The sequence below is a fragment of the Neolamprologus multifasciatus genome, chromosome 9 (genome assembly GCF_963576455.1).
Source record: "Neolamprologus multifasciatus chromosome 9, fNeoMul1.2, whole genome shotgun sequence".
Classification (NCBI taxonomy): domain Eukaryota; kingdom Metazoa; phylum Chordata; class Actinopteri; order Cichliformes; family Cichlidae; genus Neolamprologus; species Neolamprologus multifasciatus.
In genome coordinates, this window is record NC_140447.1 from 5,965,305 (window position 1) to 5,984,515 (window position 19,211).

General features: G+C 44.9%; 1 protein-coding gene and 1 pseudogene across 1 annotated transcript in view; both read right to left on the reverse strand.

Moving 5' to 3' along the window:
• LOC146510903 (stonustoxin subunit beta-like) overlaps positions 1 to 19,211 on the reverse strand; it is a 360,716-nt gene that overhangs the window by 66,877 nt on the left and 274,628 nt on the right. The window lies entirely within an intron of this gene.
• On the reverse strand, positions 5 to 4,300 carry LOC146510908 (uncharacterized; annotated as a pseudogene).

Here is a 19,211-nt window from a genome sequence, read left to right on the forward strand (position 1 = left end):
TGACCTAATTTGAAGTTTTCCACTCAAATTCAATAAGCCGCCGGAGGAAAGTTGTGACATGAGGGTTAAAGTGAACAACCTTTCGCTTCACAGTGGTCCCAGTCTTTCTGCTTGTCCCAACCTTGGAGGTACATTTTGTTCCCTCTTCAGGGCTTATTCTTACAAAAAACCTTAAAGCTTGCCATAATAAATGAAATAAATTCAGATGTCACGCACATCACACGTGACACACACAGTTTCATTACAAACAAACTCCTTCTACTCAGTTCCTCTTTTCTTTGTGTCTTACTTCCTGTTCAGCTTGCAATAACTTCCCCTTTCTGAGGTCTGTTGCCAGGGCAACCTGTCACCCCTCATCTGATCTTAGTTTCACTCTCTGTCTGTTCCTCATATTCTGCAAAAACATGCAGTTTCCTGTAAGCCTGTGACCTTGCCCCAGCCCGTGACAAATAAGCATTAAGAATATATATTTATTTTCTTAACATAACATAATGAGTTACTTGGGGGTAATTTATTCATCATCTATCACTATTAGCTAACTGTTCAAACATACCTCTGAATTAGTTCCAATGTTGCACACGCTGACTCCTGGTATTCCAGCCTCAATACATAGAGTGAACCAAAGAAGACTGACATTGCGTCAGCAAAGGTGTTCTCTTTGTCCAGCTCAACAACTACACACCTCTCTGCACTCACCATCCAGCAGGTGGCGGTCATTGAACTTTGTCCTTAAATTTATAGGGGCGACACGTTGTCATTATGCAACATAAAATAATTTCAATACTTCACTTCTTCACACTGTCTAGATAGTCATAAAGCAAATAGCTACTTACGGTTAATTATTAATGGCCTTATGTACATAAGTCCGTTTTAACATATTATGATTGTAAATAATTGGGAATTATTCTGCCCATTAAACACACCTAACAAAGAGTCAGGCCAATTAAATTACCGGATTACCGGAGTTGCATCAACTGTATGGTTATTTTGGAGTTTATAGTTTGTGCTGCTGTTAAACTTCACAGTATTGACTTCAGTATTTCTGCTGTTGGTGTAGCTAGACTACCATGTTGATCAGTAATATGTAATGTGAAATTTGATATTGTTACTTTGCTGGATTCACTGAGACACATGTCCAACAACCTTGGTTTATAAAGGAAATTACAGAAATTTGAGCTAACAAAACAGAGACTGGTTACCTGTGTCCACAAAAAGCTCCTGTGCCAAACAGAAATTTTAATATGGTCTAATCAGCTCTATTTCATAAATGACTTCTTACCAAGCATAATCAACCTTGGGGTGATTGGCAGGTTGCTCTCTGCTTCAAGGGACATCCTGGTAGATGTTTCCTGCCAGTAAAAGGACCAACACATTTTATGTAGCAAAAAAACCCCAAAAAACAGGACAGCAAGCAACAGCATTAAACCTCGAGTTGTTTTAAAAAAATCTTACATCTGCTAAGACAATACTTGTAATACTTCATCATGAGAAGTATGGCTGCTGTGCCAACCTTGTTGTTGGTCAAAACTCCTCACTTTCTATCTGCTGGATGAGTGACCTTATACCAAGGTTCCATTTGAACTTCTGGCTGGAGAAATAGTTAATAATCCTTCTGCCTTTGGTTATGAGGGCCTGACCGAAGCGCTCACTGATATCGATGCCTGTGAGTTTGTGAAAGTGGTTCGAAAGACCTTTCCGAGTAAACAAGAATGGCCACTGCTCCTGAATTTCAGCTACTGAAAGTGAGGGACAACTGTTGATAAGCTGCCGCTAAGAAATATATGTGAGACACATGAAGTCATCCACAACAGGTCTCTCCACAGCTCCAGGTCCTTCTGAATTAAAAATTGTTAACAGGATGTGTTTCTTTCCCTCTAAAGAAGCTGGCATTTCCCCCTCAGGAAGTTCAACTGGCTGCCAATTAATACAACCGTAGCTATCAACAAGACTTTTTTAGGTGAGGTTGCATTACTGTTGGGACTGCAGTTTTCCTCATTCCTGGTTCTCTTTGTTTGACGAAGTCTATGTGTTGTATTATCTCTATTAACATGTTCAACTATAGATTTGATGCTTCTTAGTAGTGAACAGTGTTGGGCAAGTTACTATGAAAAAGTAATTAATAATAGTTACTAGTTACTTCTTCAAGAGTTAGTAACAGTTACAAGATTCTAAAAGTAATTAATTGAAAAGTAACTATTGCGTTATAAATTTATTTGAAATATAAATTGTCAATTTTAAAATCCTATGCACAAGTTTTGCAAAGAACAAAGTTATTTGCAGCCATTTACTTTTTACCCCTTTTTTAAAATAACCATTTCAAACTATTTACAGAACAATCAGCTGTTCTTCAATAAGATGCCACACAAATTATTTGTGCCACTCCAAAAAAATCATTTCTGTCCACTCTAAAAGAGAACATCACAGCCTGATACCTGCAGGTCTGACAGCAGCAGGTGTATCACTCCTGTTTCTACCTGGAGACAGCAGTCACCTCATTGTTCTGACACACAACACAAAATTATCCACAACACTACACACTAACTACACAAGACAAAACATTAAATACACACTCCAAACACGCTGAAAAGTCAAAAATCTCTCATATCTCAAAACTCGCTCTCTCTCTTTTTCTGCTCTCTCTCTCTCGCCGTCACTCCTAAAACTTCCCCTGTTTTGTTTTGATTTTTTTGCTCATAAGCAGAGAGTGCTTGCTAGCACTGTCCTTAGACAGTAAACGTGATGAAACTATTGAGGAAAAACACGTGTATATATTGTTTATCACGACTCTGGTTTTACGTGGCCTATCGACACAATTTAAAAACTGGTATATATCACCTTGTTGCTTTGTCTTTAAGTGGTCGTGTGATTGGCTTACCACGACTACTTTATTCTTCCTCAGTCAAACAGCAGCACTCATGCGATTGTTTTGCCCCCTTAGCTCCAGGTGTTGTGCCAAAAAGTGATCGTGATTGCCGTCCACGGGAGCGCGCAGCTGCTTAAAGCTGTAGCGTCCAGATTACTTACAGCTACTTCCTGCAGCTGATATAGGATGAGGCTGAACACAGCTTCAACCGTCTGTTTGTTGAAAAATAGTAACGGACCACATTTTCTTGTTAGTAACTGTAACGGCGTTGTAACGATAGGAATAGTAATTAGTTAGATTACTTGTTACGGAAAAAAGTAACGCTGTTAGAAATGCCGCTACTTGTAACGCCGTTATTCCCATCACTGGTAATTGTGGAATAACGTCCACAACCCAGTCTTTCTCCTTTTCCAGTAAAATCTCCATATGTTTGAGGGTATCTGTTAACAATGATTTTAGCAACCTCTTCACAAGATGCACATTTAGGATTTCTGCAGTGAACTTGCATGACCTCTACAACAATTCTGACCACGCTTCTCCTGTCCTCTGGATGAGCTCTGTCTCCTCTTGTGACTGCATGCGACAATCGGAGTGGAAATTTTTCTCAAGGAATCTGTAAGTGTGAGACCCAAGAGCTGGAGTAATGGTTGTACATAGTGGTGGACGTGGAGGAGGAGGGGTGAGGTGATCTACTCTATCTTTAGCTAGGCAACGTGATTGTGACTTATTTTTGGGGCACATACAAGATCAACAATGTCTCTAAGTTTAAGGTATAACTGCCAAACCTCACTATCCACAGGATGGTGACGCTGACAAGGACAGAGAAAGTTTTCCAAGAGTGCAGTGTTATGTGCTTCACGGAGACATGGTTGCATAAAGACATCCTGGATCAGGTGGTGACTCTAAACGGATCGACCGTACTATTTACCGCCTGAGTTTTCCCTCGTCATTATCATCGTTTACATCGCCCCTGACGCAAATGCGGTGCAAGCTTATGACGTCATCAGCTCGGCGACAGCTGATCTCATGAATCGAAGCCCCTCTGTGGCTGTAACGGGTGATTTTTAACCAACTGTTCTACCCACATTCAAGCAGTATGTGGACTGCAAAACCAGAGACAATAATACCCCGGAACCTGCTCTATGCCAGTGCTACTGAGGCATACACCTCCATCCCTCTCCCTCCTCTGGGCAGGGCTGATCACAACCTTGTCTACCTCCAGCCCCTTTACAAACCTGCCATTCAGAGACAACCTGCAGACATAAAAACAGTGACAACATGGACAAGGGAGTCGGAAGAGACTCTGCAGGGTTGCTTTGAGTCAACGGACTGGGATGCTCTATGTGATTCTCATCAGGACGATATTGACAATCACACAGGCTGTGTTACGGATTACATCAACTTCTGTGTGGACACTGTGGTTCCCAAAAGAAACATTCTTTGCTTCCCCAATAATAAACCCTGGGCAACCAAGAACATCAAAGCGACTCTGAACAAGAAAAAAAGAGCTTTCAGACTGGTGATAGAGATCAGTTGAAAATGGTGCAGAAGGAGCTGAAAGCCATGATTGCAGAGGGAAAAGAGTCCTACAGAAGGAGGGTGGAAAATAAACTGCAGGAAAACAACACCAGGGAGGTGTGGAATGGAATGCGGGCCATTACTGGCCTGAAACAAAAGAGAGGTGTTGGGATGGATAGGGGTGTTGAAAGTGCAAACAACTTAAATCTGCACTTCAATAGGTTTGACTGCCCTGCGTCTCCTGTCTCCACACCCAGCTCTTCTCATCTTCTACATCTACTCCGTTCTCCTCCCCCGTCTTCTGCCCCCTCAACCTGTCTCACCCTGTCCCTCTCAGAAGATAACATCAAAAGGGATTTGGGCAGATTCCACTCCAGTAAAGCTGCTGGACCAGATAGTGTCAGTCCCAGGACCCTCAGGTGCTGTGCTTCCTAGCTGTCTGGAGTTCTGCATCGGCTCTTAAACATGAGTCTGAAACTGCAGAGGATCCCATCACTCTGGAAGACATCCTGCCTGGTTCCTGTCTTTAAAAAGATTAACCCATCGACCCCCAGTAACTACAGGCCAGTGGCTCTGATTTCACATGTCACGAAGACGCTGGAGAGACTCATCCTGAGACATCTGCGTCTGCTGGTGGAGCCTTGGCTGGACTCCCTGCAGTTTGCTTATCAACCTCGTATCGGCATGGAGGACGCCATCATCTACCTGCTGGACCAGGCTTATTCTTACCTGGACATTGTTGGGAGCACTGTGAGGGTCATGTTCTTTGACTTCTCCAGTGCTTTTAACACGATCAGACCATCATTGCTGGGGAATAAGCTCACGGAAATGCAGGTGGACGCCCCACTGGTAGCTTGGATCACCGACTATTTAACAAGTTGACCACAGCGTGTTCGACTGAAGGGCTGTCGCTCGGATAACATCATGAGCAGCATGAGGGCGCCGCAGGGGACTGTCCTATCACCCATCCTCTTCACCCTCTACATGTCTTACTTCATGTACAAGTCAGACGTGTAGAGAAAGTCTCTGATGACTCTGCCATTGTGGGCTGTTTCTGGGATGGACAGGAGGAGGAGTACAGGAGTGTGGTGGATAGCTTTGTTGAGTGGTGTGAGCTTAACTATCTACAACTTAATATCACAAAGACAAAGGAACTGATCATGGACCTGAGGAAGTATGCTCCTCCTCCTACCCCTGTCACCATCAGAGGGGCTGATGTAGAGACAGTGGAGGACTAAGGGTACCTGGGGGTACACTTGGACTGTAAACTGGACTGGACCAAGAACACCAATGCTATCTTCAAAAAAGGGCAGAGTCGGGGTTTCCTACTAAGGCTCAGATCCTTTAATGTTTGTAGGAAAATGCTGACAATGTTCTATCACTCGGTGTTGGAGAGCGTTGTGTTCTTTGCAGCAGTGTGTTGGGGCAGTGGCAGTGGGGTGAAGACAGCCGATGCCAACAGGCTGAACAAACTGATTAAAAAGGCTGGTTCCACCCTGGGTGTCAGACTGGAGAACCTGGAGGAAGTGTCTGAGTGGAGAATGCTTAAAGAGCTTCTTTGTATCATGGATAACCCCTCCCACCCCATGCATGCCTCCATGATGGACCATCAAAGCACACGCAGCAAAAGACTAATCGCCCCGAAATGCAGAACTGACTGCCACAGGAAATCCTTTGTGCCGGTGGCAATAAAACTGTACAACTCTTCCTCACTCTGTAGGTGATTTTCCTGAGGATTAATAACAAAGTTATTCTGTTTCCATTCAGACCTTGCAATATCACCCAACAGTTTTTCATCGAATGTTTTGTTTCATCTCCCCATCATATGCTGCTACTCTCTTTTATCCGTTTGCACAATACTATGCCACTTTTAGAATCACCTGCTCTGATATGCACTGATAGCTAAGCTACTTATTTTTCAGGATATAGTTATATTGTTACTTGTTAGAGTTATTTGATATTATATTTTGCACGATCCTACTGTATATTACTGTATACTAGTGTTCTATTGTATATATTGTGTATCTTATTCCTCTGTCTGTCTTGCTGCATTGAGCATGTGTACGGCAAAAGAAAAGTTCTTCTTATCTTTCTTATCTTATCTTATCTTTTCACTTACGTACAAAGGCAGAAGTCGTAGAAGAAACCAGTTGTGTGCTGCTGAACCCCCCCAGCCTCTGACATGTATTCACCTCACATGGCTTACTTAAAGCATCACTTCCTATGTGTTTTAACTTAACAATTGCTCTATTTAACTGATTGTATGTGAAATGCCCTTCCAATTGCACAAGGGTATCAATATATAGCGACAAGTCACTGGAAACCAATCCTTCAAATAAATCATGGCACAAACATGGAGGTAACCCAGAGCACACATGTACATACTTCAGTGAATTAAACACAAAGTCAAATTTAACAACTGAGTGGTCACTTGTAGAGAGGACCTCAACACTGTCTTTATAGTTATCAGCTGTTCTTTTTTTCTCCAAGTTATAGTGGATCATTGATACAGCTTTCCCTGTCAATTAAACAGTATCTGCAAAAATGTTTGCTGCAGCTGAAATTCTCAGTGAAACCACCTATGCAGTGGGAGCCCAGATTGTCTCCTAAGATGGCAATCAAAGCTGCCTTCATTATGGTTCCATCCTCTGCCAGAACCCCTGTCTCTTCCAAATTTTTAAGGTCTGCAATAAGACTGGGAAAAAAAAATTGTTATGGCCGAAAGTTTTAAAGTCAGTGTCCCTGCAAAGCAGAACAAGTTGCATTGCACCAACAGAAGATCGGTTGTGTGGTAAGATCTCACCCAAAGTCATGTACACTGCCAGGATTTTATGTTTCTTTTATTGACCACTTCAAATGGATCTTGGTAGAGAATGAGTGAAAGAGATGATGGAAAGTGCTTTAAAAGTGCATTATCCTTGCCATTTTGAAAGGGCTAGCCCACCTACAGGTTGTTCAAAACTCTGCAGCGAGGCTACAGACCCGCTGGAACAAGGGTGCTCACATGACCCCTGTTTTAAAGTCGCTGCACTGGCTACCAATCAGATTCAGGTTCCATTTTAAAATTCTAGTTTTAGCTTTTAGAGCGTTACAGAGACAACCCCCCCGCCTACATTGCTGATCTGATTCGTACAAATACCTTCACTCGTAACCTGAGGTCAGCAAACCAAAACCTTTTAGTCGTCCCCCACACTCGTTTTAAAACCCGAGGGGACTGTTCTTTCCAAGCTGTTGCACCCAGACTGTGGAATGCACTTCCCCTATTTCTACGGGGTTTGGACTCAGTGGAGACCTTCAAAAAGCAGCTAAAGACATATTTATTTCAAAGAGCTTTTAATTACACCAGGGTTTTTATGATGTATTTTATGACTGTATTATGTTTTTACCTTGTAAAGCACTTTGTGACATATGTCTATGAAACGTGAGAGAGTGATATTATACCCCTTATGTCAAACCGAGTTATTTATGACCCCCTAGAATGATTTATGGCCTTAGGAAGTAATAAAGGAAGTAATAAAAATATGATATTCATAAAAATATGCTAGTTCATAGCTCATTGCTTTTTCCCCTAACCCTGACTAATTGATTATTTAAGTTTCTTATATATCAAATAGCATTTATTTTTTTAATCAATTAAAAAAGGTTTTTTGTTTTTTTTTATGCTTAAAAAACGCCATCTGGTGGTGGCTCAGCGTGTGTGCGAGGGTGCGTGCTCGAGGCTGTGTGTCTGGGCGCACACGTGTGCGCGCCTGTGTCTCCGGACTGTGTGTGTCTCTTTGTGTGAAAACGTGTTAATAATACATAGTAAAATAGTGAAACTGTTTAGTTATTAAAAAAAAACCTCTGGCGATCCCCGAAAAACACACCGCGGCTCCCAACATAAAAAACTCTTTTTCTCCAAAAAACCCCCGGTAGGTACCCCTCTATTCCCAAAAACCTTATATTCGAAAACAGGGGGAAAATCCTGAAAAATCCTTAGTCTCCCCACGGCTCCCACCTCAGATCCTCCGCGGAGGAAAGGCAAAACTCCTTAAAAAAAATCCTCCGTTTTCTCCAAAAACGCACGTCCAAAAACCCTTGTTAGGTATCCCTTCTATTCTCAAAACCTTATATTCGAAAACAGGGGAAAAATCCTGAAAAATCCTTAGTCTTTTTTCTTCAAAACGATCCCTCTTACCAGCTACCTCTAAAATTAAACGCAAAATCTAAGTTCTCCCTTTGCTCTTAATCGCACCGCAACTGCTTCCAGAGCACAGTTTTTCCTGCTTGTTCGCTCCTGGCTCAACTCCCGAATACTGCTTACCTAGTTTGAAAATTTCTGCCAGAGACCAACTCGCAGGCGTGCCTAACTTCGCCCCTGCTGCCAATCACATAACAAAGGGGCGGCTCCCCTCGCACCCCGGTTAGCCATTCGGCTGCAGGTCTGATTTACCTTCTCAGCGATAGGTTTATTCTCTTACTGGCATTCAGGATAAATAATCTAACATTTCATCTTAAATTTAACTGTTTATTCTCTCAGAAAAACAAACAAGCTTTTCTCTCAGAAAAAACAACCAAGTTTTCTCTCTTTTCACAAAGAATCATGGCCACCAGACCTACCAACCTCACTGTGGTCTCTCAAACTCCGGTAACCAGCTACAGGTCCTCTGCCACGCCAGAACTCACCCAAATGCACCTTTGCAGAGTGCAGCCAACAGCAGATGCCAACCGTTTGGAGGAGAGATTCGGGCTCAACACCGGTGGGCTTTGAGGCTATGCTTTCAGCCTTAGAGAGAGCAAAATCTATTTCTACCAGCTCAAAGCGGGTGAAAGTTTTGGCCCGCTATCACCGCGGATCGCTTTTACTTGCTCTGACTGGGCTGTTCTCACTCTCATCACGACCCCCGAAATACAGAGAAGCGTGCGGGAAACGAGCTCGCAGCAACCGCGAACCAGAGACCAGCAAACACAGACCCATCGGGTTTTCAAAGAGGCCTAGTCATTTCCGCCATTCACCCAGGAGCCCAGCAGGCTGCAAACATGGTGACCAAAACCATGTTTGCCAGCGGGGTCTGCCGGGGAACAGCTAGCCTACGCTATTTCTTGATAACATTTACATTTACAATAATTGATTACGCAGCAGTGGAAGTGGACTTTATCAAAGTAGATGTCTTTCTGAAAGCGCTGTAACTAAGTTTAAGAATATAATCCAGCCACTGTTATCATCGTCAATGCCCTGTACCAACACAGAGCAGAGCAGCTATCTGAACGCTACCCCAACAGAGGTCGATTATCTTGTTAATAATTTCACCTCCTCACTACGTACGACTCTGGATACTGTAGCTCCAGTGAAAACTAAGGTCTCTAATCAGAAGTACCTGACCCCGTGGTATAATTCTCAAACACGTACCCTAAAGCAGATGACTCGTAATCTGGAGAGGAAATGGCGTGTCACAAATTTAGAGGATCATCATTTAGCCTGGAGAAATAGTTTGTTGCTTTATAAGAAAGCCCTCCGCAAAGCCAGAACAGCTTACTACTCATCACTGATTGAAGAAAATAAGAACAACCCCAGGTTTCTCTTCAGCACTGTAGCCAGGCTGACAAAAAGTCAGAGCTCTTTTGAGCCAACCATCCCTTTAACGTTAACTAGTGATGACTTCATGAACTTCTTCACAAATAAAATTTTTATCATTAGAGAAAAAATTACCAATAATCATCCCACAGATGTAATATTATCTACAGCTACTCTTAGTTCCATTGATGTTAAGTTAGACTCCAATCGATCTTTCTGAGTTAACTTCAATAATTACTTCCTCCAAACCATCAACGTGTCTTTTAGACCCCATTCCTACAAAACTGCTCAAAGAAGTTCTGCCATTGATTAATTCTTCGATCTTATATATGATCAACCTATCTCTAATAATCGGCTATGTACCACAGGCCTTCAAGGTGGCTGCAGTTAAACCTTTACTCAAAAAGCCATCTCTAGACCCAGCAGTCTTAGCTAATTATAGGCCAATCTCCAACCTTCCTTTCATATCAAAAATCCTTGAAAGACTAGTTGTCAAACAGCTAACAGATCATCTGCAGAGGAGTGGTTTATTTGAAGAGTTTCAGTCAGGTTTCAGAGTTCATCACAGCACAGAAACAGCTTTAGTGAAGGTTACAAATGATCTTCTTATGGCCTCTGACAGTGGACTCATCTCTGTGCTTGTCCTTCTTGACCTTAGTGCAGCATTCGATACTGTTGACCATAATATTCTATTAGAGCGATTAGAACATGCTGTAGGTATTACAGGTATTGCACTGCAGTGGTTTGTATCATATCTATCTAATAGACTCCAATTTGTGCATGTAAATGGAGAGTCCTCTTCACACACTGAGGTTAATTATGGAGTTCCACAGGGTTCGGTGCTAGGACCAATTCTGTTTACATTATACATGCTTCCCCTAGGCAGCATCATTAGAAGACATAGCATACATTTTCACTGCTATGCAGATGACACCCAGCTCTATCTGTCCATGAAGCCAGATAACACACACCAATTAGTTAAACTGCAGGAATGTCTTAAAGACATAAAGACTTGGATGGCCACTAACTTTCTGCTTCTTAACTCAGATAAAACTGAGGTCATTGTACTCGGCGCTGAAAAGCTTAGAAATATGGTATCTAACCAGATTCTTACTCTGGATGGCATTACCTTGGCCTCCAGTAACACTGTGAGGAACCTTGGAGTCATTTTTGACCAGGATATGTCCTTCAACGCACATATTAAACAAATATGTAAGACTGCGTTCTTCCATTAGCGCAACATCTCTAAAATTAGAAATATCCTGTCTCAGAGTGACGCTGAAAAACTAGTTCATGCATTTATTACTTCCAGGCTAGACTACTGCAATTCATTATTATCAGGATGTCCAAAAAACTCACTGAAAAGCCTTCAGTTAATCCAAAATGCTGCAGCAAGAGTACTGACAGGGACTAGAAAGAGAGAGCATATTTCTCCTGTTTTGGCTTCCCTTCATTGGCTTCCTGTTAAATCCAGAATTGAATTCAAAATCCTGCTCCTCACATACAAGGTCTTAAATAATCAGGCCCCATCTTATCTTAATGACCTTGTAGTACCATATCACCCTATTAGAGCACTTCGCTCTCGCTCTGCAGGCCTACTTGTTGTTCCTAGAGTATTTAAAAGTAGAATGGGAGGGAGAGCCTTCAGTTTTCAGGCCCCTCTTCTGTGGAACCAGCTTCCAGTTTGGATTCAGGAGACAGACACTATCTCTACTTTTAAGATTAGGCTTAAAACCTTCCTTTTTGCTAAAGCATATAGTTAGGGCTGGACCAGGTGACCCTGAATCCTCCCTTAGTTATGCTGCAATAGATGTAGGCTGCCGGGGGATTCCCATGATGCATTGAGCTTTTCCTTTCCAGTCACCTTTCTCACTCACTATGTATTAACTGACCTCTCTGTATTGAATCGTATCTGTTATTAATCTCTGTCTCTCTTCCACAGCATGTCTTTATCCTGTCTTCCTTCTCTCACCCCAACCGGTCGCAGCAGATGGCCGCCCCTCCCTGAGCCTGGTTCTGCCGGAGGTTTCTTCCTGTTAAAAGGGAGTTTTTCCTTCCCACTGTCGCCAAAGTGCTTGCTCATAGGGGGTCATATGATTGTTGGGCTTTTCTCTGTATCTATGAAGCGCCTTGAGGCGACATTTGTTGTGATTTGGCGCTATATAAATAAAATTGAATTGAATTGAATTGAATTGAATTGAATTGAATTGAATTGAACCTGTAATTTACGGCCATGGAATAGCATCTATTTTTTCTAAATTATTTCGATTTGTAACCCCGTTCATAAAGAGGGGTGTGAGCATTGCAAAGCCTCACCCCAAATCTGCTGTCAAAGGCTTTGCTTCAGATATTGTCACATCCTCACTCTCAAATTTGACTCGTTCAAACACACAAGAACAGCAAGAGGGTTCGGGGTTGACCCTAATTTCACGCAGACCTTTGAAGCGGCCCCCTGGTCAGAGGTTGGGAGAGTTTAAAAAGCGGAGGAAAACGGTGAAAAAGAGACAGAGTGGGAAAACCATCAGACGGACAGGACGCAAGCCTAAGACTGATATATTCTAAAAACAAGAACAACTAAGAAGCAAACAGCAATGTCTTTACTTCACGAGAGATCAAACGAATGCACCTTGAGTGAGTTAGACATTTTCAGCGTCCCCCTAACCCAAATGTCAATCGAGGACAAATGTTATTCAGAAATTCTAACAATAACAGCGCTCACAGATCGGGCACCCCTGGAATTTTATGTGCCTGGAAATGGCTTGCATTACTTAGATCTGAATGATACACTGCTGAGTTTAAGGCTGAAAATAACAAACCCTGATGGTAGCGATATTGAAGCAGACGCTAATGATGGAATTATAAATTACCCTTTAAAGACCATTTTCTCCCAATGTGACGTCACATTGGGCGACAGACTGATTTCACAAGCGAGTTCGACACATGCGTATAGAGCGATAATTGAAACATATTTAAATTACTCAGAAGAAAGTCTGAAAACTCAATTTAGTGCAGGTCTGTTTTACAAAGATACTGCTGGCTCACACGACTCCCATGTTGTGAATAACGGGCCGAATAGGGGCTTAGTCCGCAGGGCAGTTTACAGTGCACGAACGAGAGTTCCACGTGATGGGTCCGCTACATTCAGACATATTTTTCTGCGAAAGACTCTTATTAAATAATGTGGATCTACGGATTAAACTCACAAGAGCCAACGATGCTTTCACCCTAATGGCACCTCAAAATGCCAATTTCCATCTCAATATTGTGGGGGCCTCATTGTTCGTAAGAAAAGTCACGGTCTCCCCCGCTGTGCGCCTTGGCCATGCCTCCGCTCTGATGCGCGCAAATGCGCTTTATCCAATCTCCCGGATTAATGTAAAAACATTTTCAATACCCGAGAACTCGCGGATATCACATCATGAGAATCTGTTTCTGGGCTCACTTCCCCGTTACCTAGTCATAGGCATGGTTAACCATAAGGCTTTTACAGGTCGATATGATTTATGCCCTTTCAATTTCCAACACAACAATCTAGAGTTTTTGGCTTTGTGTCATGAGAGTAAGCAAATACCAGCCAAAGCGTTTCAACCTAATTTTGCTGAGAATCAGTCCGTAAGAGAGTTTTACAGCCTGTACACTGCTACCGGGAGAAACCTGAAAGATCTGTCCTTGTGCATTGACAGACAGGAGTTTGAACAGGGATATACATTGTTTGTTTTCAATCTGAATCCTTCCGATGATACCCAAGCATTGTCACCTGTGATAAATGGCAACTTGAGACTTGAAATGCGCTTCAGAGTGCCACTGCCTCACACAACGACACTGATCGTTTATGCTTGTTATGATTCCATTCTCGAGATCAATTCCAAAAGACAAGTTTTGGTTGATTATTACTGAGGTTTTCACTTTTTGAATCATGAACAATCACCAATTGGACAGTATTATGAGACTCCTGGTGGGCGATAGTTTTTTTGGAGTATATGCAGAAGATGAATTATTAACATTACTCAAATGCTCGTTTAAACGCCCTACATATATGATCATAAATACAGATCTTAGGAACAAACCTGGAACTCACTGGCTGGCTATTTCTTTAGAAGAAGATGGAGGTGCTAGTTTTTATGATTCGTTTGGATTCCCACCGGATTATCCTTTTTACCCCAAAAGCATTGTAACATTTTTGAAAAAGCATGCTAAACGAGTATCTTTTCATCAAAGACAGCTACAAGCCATGCTTTCCACGGTATGTGGCCAACACTGAAAGAGTTATGAGGATGTATTTGCTTTATATAGCTCTGACCAAATCAAAAATGATAGCATGGTCTCCATCCATCCATCCATCCATCTTCATCCGCTTTATCCGGGGCCGGGTCGCGGGGGCAGCAGCCTAAGCAAAGAGGCCCAGACCTCCCTCTCCCCAGCCACCTCCTCCAGCTCGTCCGGGGGAACACCAAGGCGTTCCCAGGCCAGCCGAGAGATATAATCTCTCCAGCGTGTCCTGGGTCTGCCCCGGGGCCTCCTCCCGGTGGGACATGCCTGGAACACCTCACCCAGGAGGCGCCCAGGGGGCATCCTTGTCAGATGCCCAAACCACCTCAGCTGGCTCCTTTCGATGTGGAGCAGCAGCGGCTCTACTCTGAGCCCCTCCCGGATGGCCGAACTTCTCACCCTATCTCTAAGGGAGAGGCCAGCCACCCTTCGGAGGAAGCTCATTTCCGCCGCTTGTATCCGCGATCTCGTCCTTTCGGTCACTACCCACAGCTCGTGGCCATAGGTGAGGGTAGGGACGTAGATCGACCGGTAAATTGAGAGCTTCGCTTTTACACTCAGCTCCCTCTTCACCACGACGGACCGGTGCAGCGTCTGCATTACTGCAGCTGCAGCCCCAATCCGTCTGTCGATCTCCGGCTCCCTTCTCCCATCACTCGCGAACAAGACCCCGAGATACTTGAACTCCTCCACTTGGGGCAGGAGCTCATCCCCGACCCGGAGTGGGCACTCCACCCTTTTCCGGCTGAGAACCATGGCCTCAGATTTGGAGGTGCTGATCCTCATTCCCGCTGCTTCACACTCGGCTGCGAACCGCTCCAGTGCGATCTGGAGGCCCTCACCCGATGAAGCCAACAGAACCACATCATCCGCAAAAAGCAGAGATGAGATTCTGAGGCCACCAAAGCGAAAGCCCTCTGCCACTTGCCTGCGCCTAGAAATCCTGTCCATAAAAATTATGAACAGAACCGGTGACAAAGGGCAGCCCTGGCGGAGCCCATCACCCACCGGGAACGAGTCCGACCAAGCTCTTGCAACGGTTGTATAGGGATCGAATGGCCCGTAGCAATGGGCCAGACACCCCATACTCCCGCAACACCTCCCACAGGACACCCCGAGGGACACGGTCGAATGCCTTCTCCAAGTCCACAAAACACATGTAGACTGGTTGGGCAAACTCCCATGCACCCTCAAGTATCCTCGAGAGGATAAAGAGCTGGTCCAGTGTTCCACGACCAGGACGAAAACCGCATTGTTCCTCCTGCATCCGAGGTTCGACTAGCGGACGAACTCTCCTTTCCAGCACCCTGGCATAGACTTTCCCGGGGAGGCTGAGGAGTGTGATCCCCCTGTAGTTGGAACACACCCTCCGGTCCCCCTTCTTAAAGATGGGGACCACCACCCCGGTCTGCCAATCCATGGGTACTGCCCCTGATCTCCACGCAACTTTGCAGAGGCGTGTCAACCAGGACAGCCCTACAACGTCCAGAGCCTTCAGGAACTCGGGGCGGACCTCATCAACACCAGGGGCTCTGCCACCAAGGAGTTGTTTAACTGCCTCAGTGACTTCGCCCCCAGAAATTGGCGGGTCATTCCCCTCATCCCCAGACTCTGCTTCCTCCTCGGAAGACGCGTCAGTGGGATTAAGGAGGTCCTCGAAGTATTCCTTCCACCGCCTGACAATTTTCTCAGTCGACGTCAGCAGCGCTCCGCCAGCACTATACACAGTGCAGGTAGAGCACCGCTTTCCCCTCCTGAGACGCCTGACGGTTTGCCAGAACCTCTTCGAGGCAGTCCGAAAGTCTTTTTCCATGGCCTCTCCGAACTCCTCCCACACCCGAGTTTTTGCTTCAGCCACTGCCCGAGCCGCATTCCGCTTGGCCTGTCGATACCTATCGGCTGCCTCCGGAGTCCCACAGGCTAACCAAGCCTGATAGGACTCCTTCTTCAGCCTGGTGGCTCCCTTCACCTCTGGTGTCCACCATTTGGTTCGGGGATTACCACCACGGCAGGCACCAACCACCTTGTGGCCGCAGCTCAATGCAGCATCTTCAGCAATGGAGGCGCTGAACATGGTCCATTCGGACTCAATGTCCCCCGCCTCCCTCGGAATGCTGTTGAAGCTCTGCCGGAGGTGTGCGTTGAAGATCTCGCAGACTGGGGCCTCTGCTAGTCGTTCCCAGCACACCCTCACTGCGCGTTTAGGTGCACCAGGTCTGTCCAGCGTCCTCCCCCGCCACCTGATCCAACTCAGTTGACAGTGATGATCAACTGAGTTGGATCAGTTGACAGCTCAGCCCCTCTCTTTACCCGAGTGTCCAGAACATATGGTCGCAGGTCTGGTGATACGATTACAAAATCGATCATCGACCTACGGCCTAGAGCGTCCTGGTGCCACGTGCACTTATGGACACTCTTATGTTCGAACAAGGTGTTCGTTATGGCCAAACTGTGATTAGCACAGAAGTCCAATAACAAAGCACCGCTCGGGTTCAGATCAGGGAGGCCGTTCCTCCCAATCACGCCCCTCCAGGTCTCGCTGTCGTTACCCACGTGAGCATTGAAGTCTCCCAGTAGGACAACAGAGTCTCCAGGTGGAGCACCTTCCAGCACCCTCCCCAGGGACTCTAAGAAGGCTGGGTACTCCAAACTGCCACTCGGCGCATAAGCGCAGATGACAGTCAGGACCCGTTCCCCGACCCTAAGGCGCAGGGAACAAACCCTCTCGTCCACCGGGAAAAACCCCAACGTACTGGCAGCAAGCCGAGGGGATATTAGAATACCCACCCCAGCCCGCCGCCTCTCACCAGGGGCAACTCCAGACTGAGACAGAGTCCAGCCCCTCTCCAGGAGACTGGTTCCAGAGCCCAAGCCATGCGTAGAGGTGAGCCCGACTATATCTAGCCGGTACCTCTCAACCTCACGCACTAACTCAGGCTCCTTCCCCACCAGAGAGGTGACATTCCATGTCCCTATTGCCAGTCTTGGCAGCCAGGGGTCAGTCCGCCAGGGCCTCCGCTCCTGGCCGCCACCCGGCACACAATGCACCCGACCCCTATGGCGCCTCCTGCGGGTGGTGGGCCTGCGGGAGGATGGGCCCATGTCTCCTCTTCGGGCTGTGCCCGGCCGGGCCCCATGGACTAAGGCCCGGCCACCAGACGCTCGCCCTCGGGCACCCTCCCCGGGCCTGACTCCAGGGCGGGGCCCCGGTAACCCTATCCCGGGCAGGGTAAACTGTTCCCTCTGTGTTTTTTTCATAAGGGTCTTCTGAATCGCTCTTTGTCTGGTCCCTCACCCAGGACCAATTTGCCATGGGAGGCCCTACCAGGGGGCAAAAGCCCCCAGACAACATAGCCCCTGGTCTTGTGTTTTGTAAAACGATTTATCAGATGTGTATTGATATGTAAGGCTAGCAATTTTAATCAAACTTCATGTTCTCTGAAAGCTTTTAATGATTGTCATTTATGCTAAAAACTATTTTAATAAAAACGTTTCTGGGGGGAAAAAAAGTGGTGTATTGTGCTTTTTTTTTTTGTTAAATAAAAAAACATGAGAGACAATTAACTTTTAAAAAACAATAATGTTTTATTTTGAATTACATCAGAAATTCACCCATTTGGGTGATAATACAAATGTCTTGCTTTTCTTCTTTTTTTTTCTTAACAATAACATCATCCTCAGATGATGTGTGGTATTCTCCTGTTTCTCTTGAATCTTTTAACGCTGCTATTTCCCTTCTGGCCGACAAGTTTGTAATAGTGGATAGAGGTATTTTTAGATCCGCCAAGGTTCACGCAAGCAAGCTCCAGCCTGTTGGTTTCACACTTGCACGGGAACTTGCTAAAAATTTCATCAAGTCCAACATATGACTTCCTGGTATGGGGTTTTGTCTATGCATCAATTCGCCGTCGTCACTCCATCTGATGTGACCTTTTGATGCTAATATTCTACGCATTAGATATTCAGTGTTTCTCTTTGAATGTGGATTTATGTGGGTTAAAACATCGTGTAAAACCTTATTCACACTTCCCATCTTCCCCCCCTCCTCGCTTTCTTCCTGCTGATAATCATCTGATCTCTCACTCTGACTCCCTTGACGCTCTGCGGGGAGTCTTAGGGTAATCTCTCTGCTTTCATCTGATTTCTGTCTCTCAAGTACTAGGTACTTTTGTAAAACCATGTTATACTTTTTAATTTTCTCATCAGGGGTTAGACCTTGAGTCTCCAATACACGTGTCATTTGACTATCCAGATCATCCTCGGCCTTGTCTCTGATGCTTACTCGAGAAGCATTTGAATGTGTCTCATTTAAGCGCTTGATCTGCTCAGGCGAGATCAGATACATTTTCTGCATTTTTATTTGCGAATGGCTCCTATAGCTAAATCTGCAACCATGGTAAATGGTAAATGGACTGGTTCTTATATAGCGCTTTTCTACTCTTTCTGAGCACTCAAAGCGCTGTACACAACTTGTACATTAACCCATTCACACCCATTCGCACAAGCACATCTTTCTAAGTGCTTTCTAAGTAACATTCACACACATTCATACTCCGATGGATGCATCGGAGAGCAATTTGGGGTTAGTATCTTGCCCAAGGATATTTGGCATGCAGACTGGGGAAGCCAGGGATCGAACCACCAACCTTCCGATCAGTAGATGACCTGCTCTACCACCTGAGCTACAGCCACCCCATGGGTAACACTGTTGTGAGGAGAGGCAGGAGGAAACCACCTTTTTGAGTCATTAGCTTCCTTTTCTTCCTAACACCCTCCCTTCTGTTGGCCATCTGTCTGATTTTCTCTCTGTGCCGTTTCAACTTCTTATGTTGGCATTGTGTGACTGGAATATTTCCTTTTAAAAGGTTCATACAGATCTCACAAACAGACTGAATAAAATTGGGTGAGCATTCTTCTAAAATAACCTTACGAATTTTAGGGGAGCTTGTGGTTAGTGTTTTCAGCAAAGCAAAGTTTCTTCTCAATCTTACAGACATTGTTTCTCTT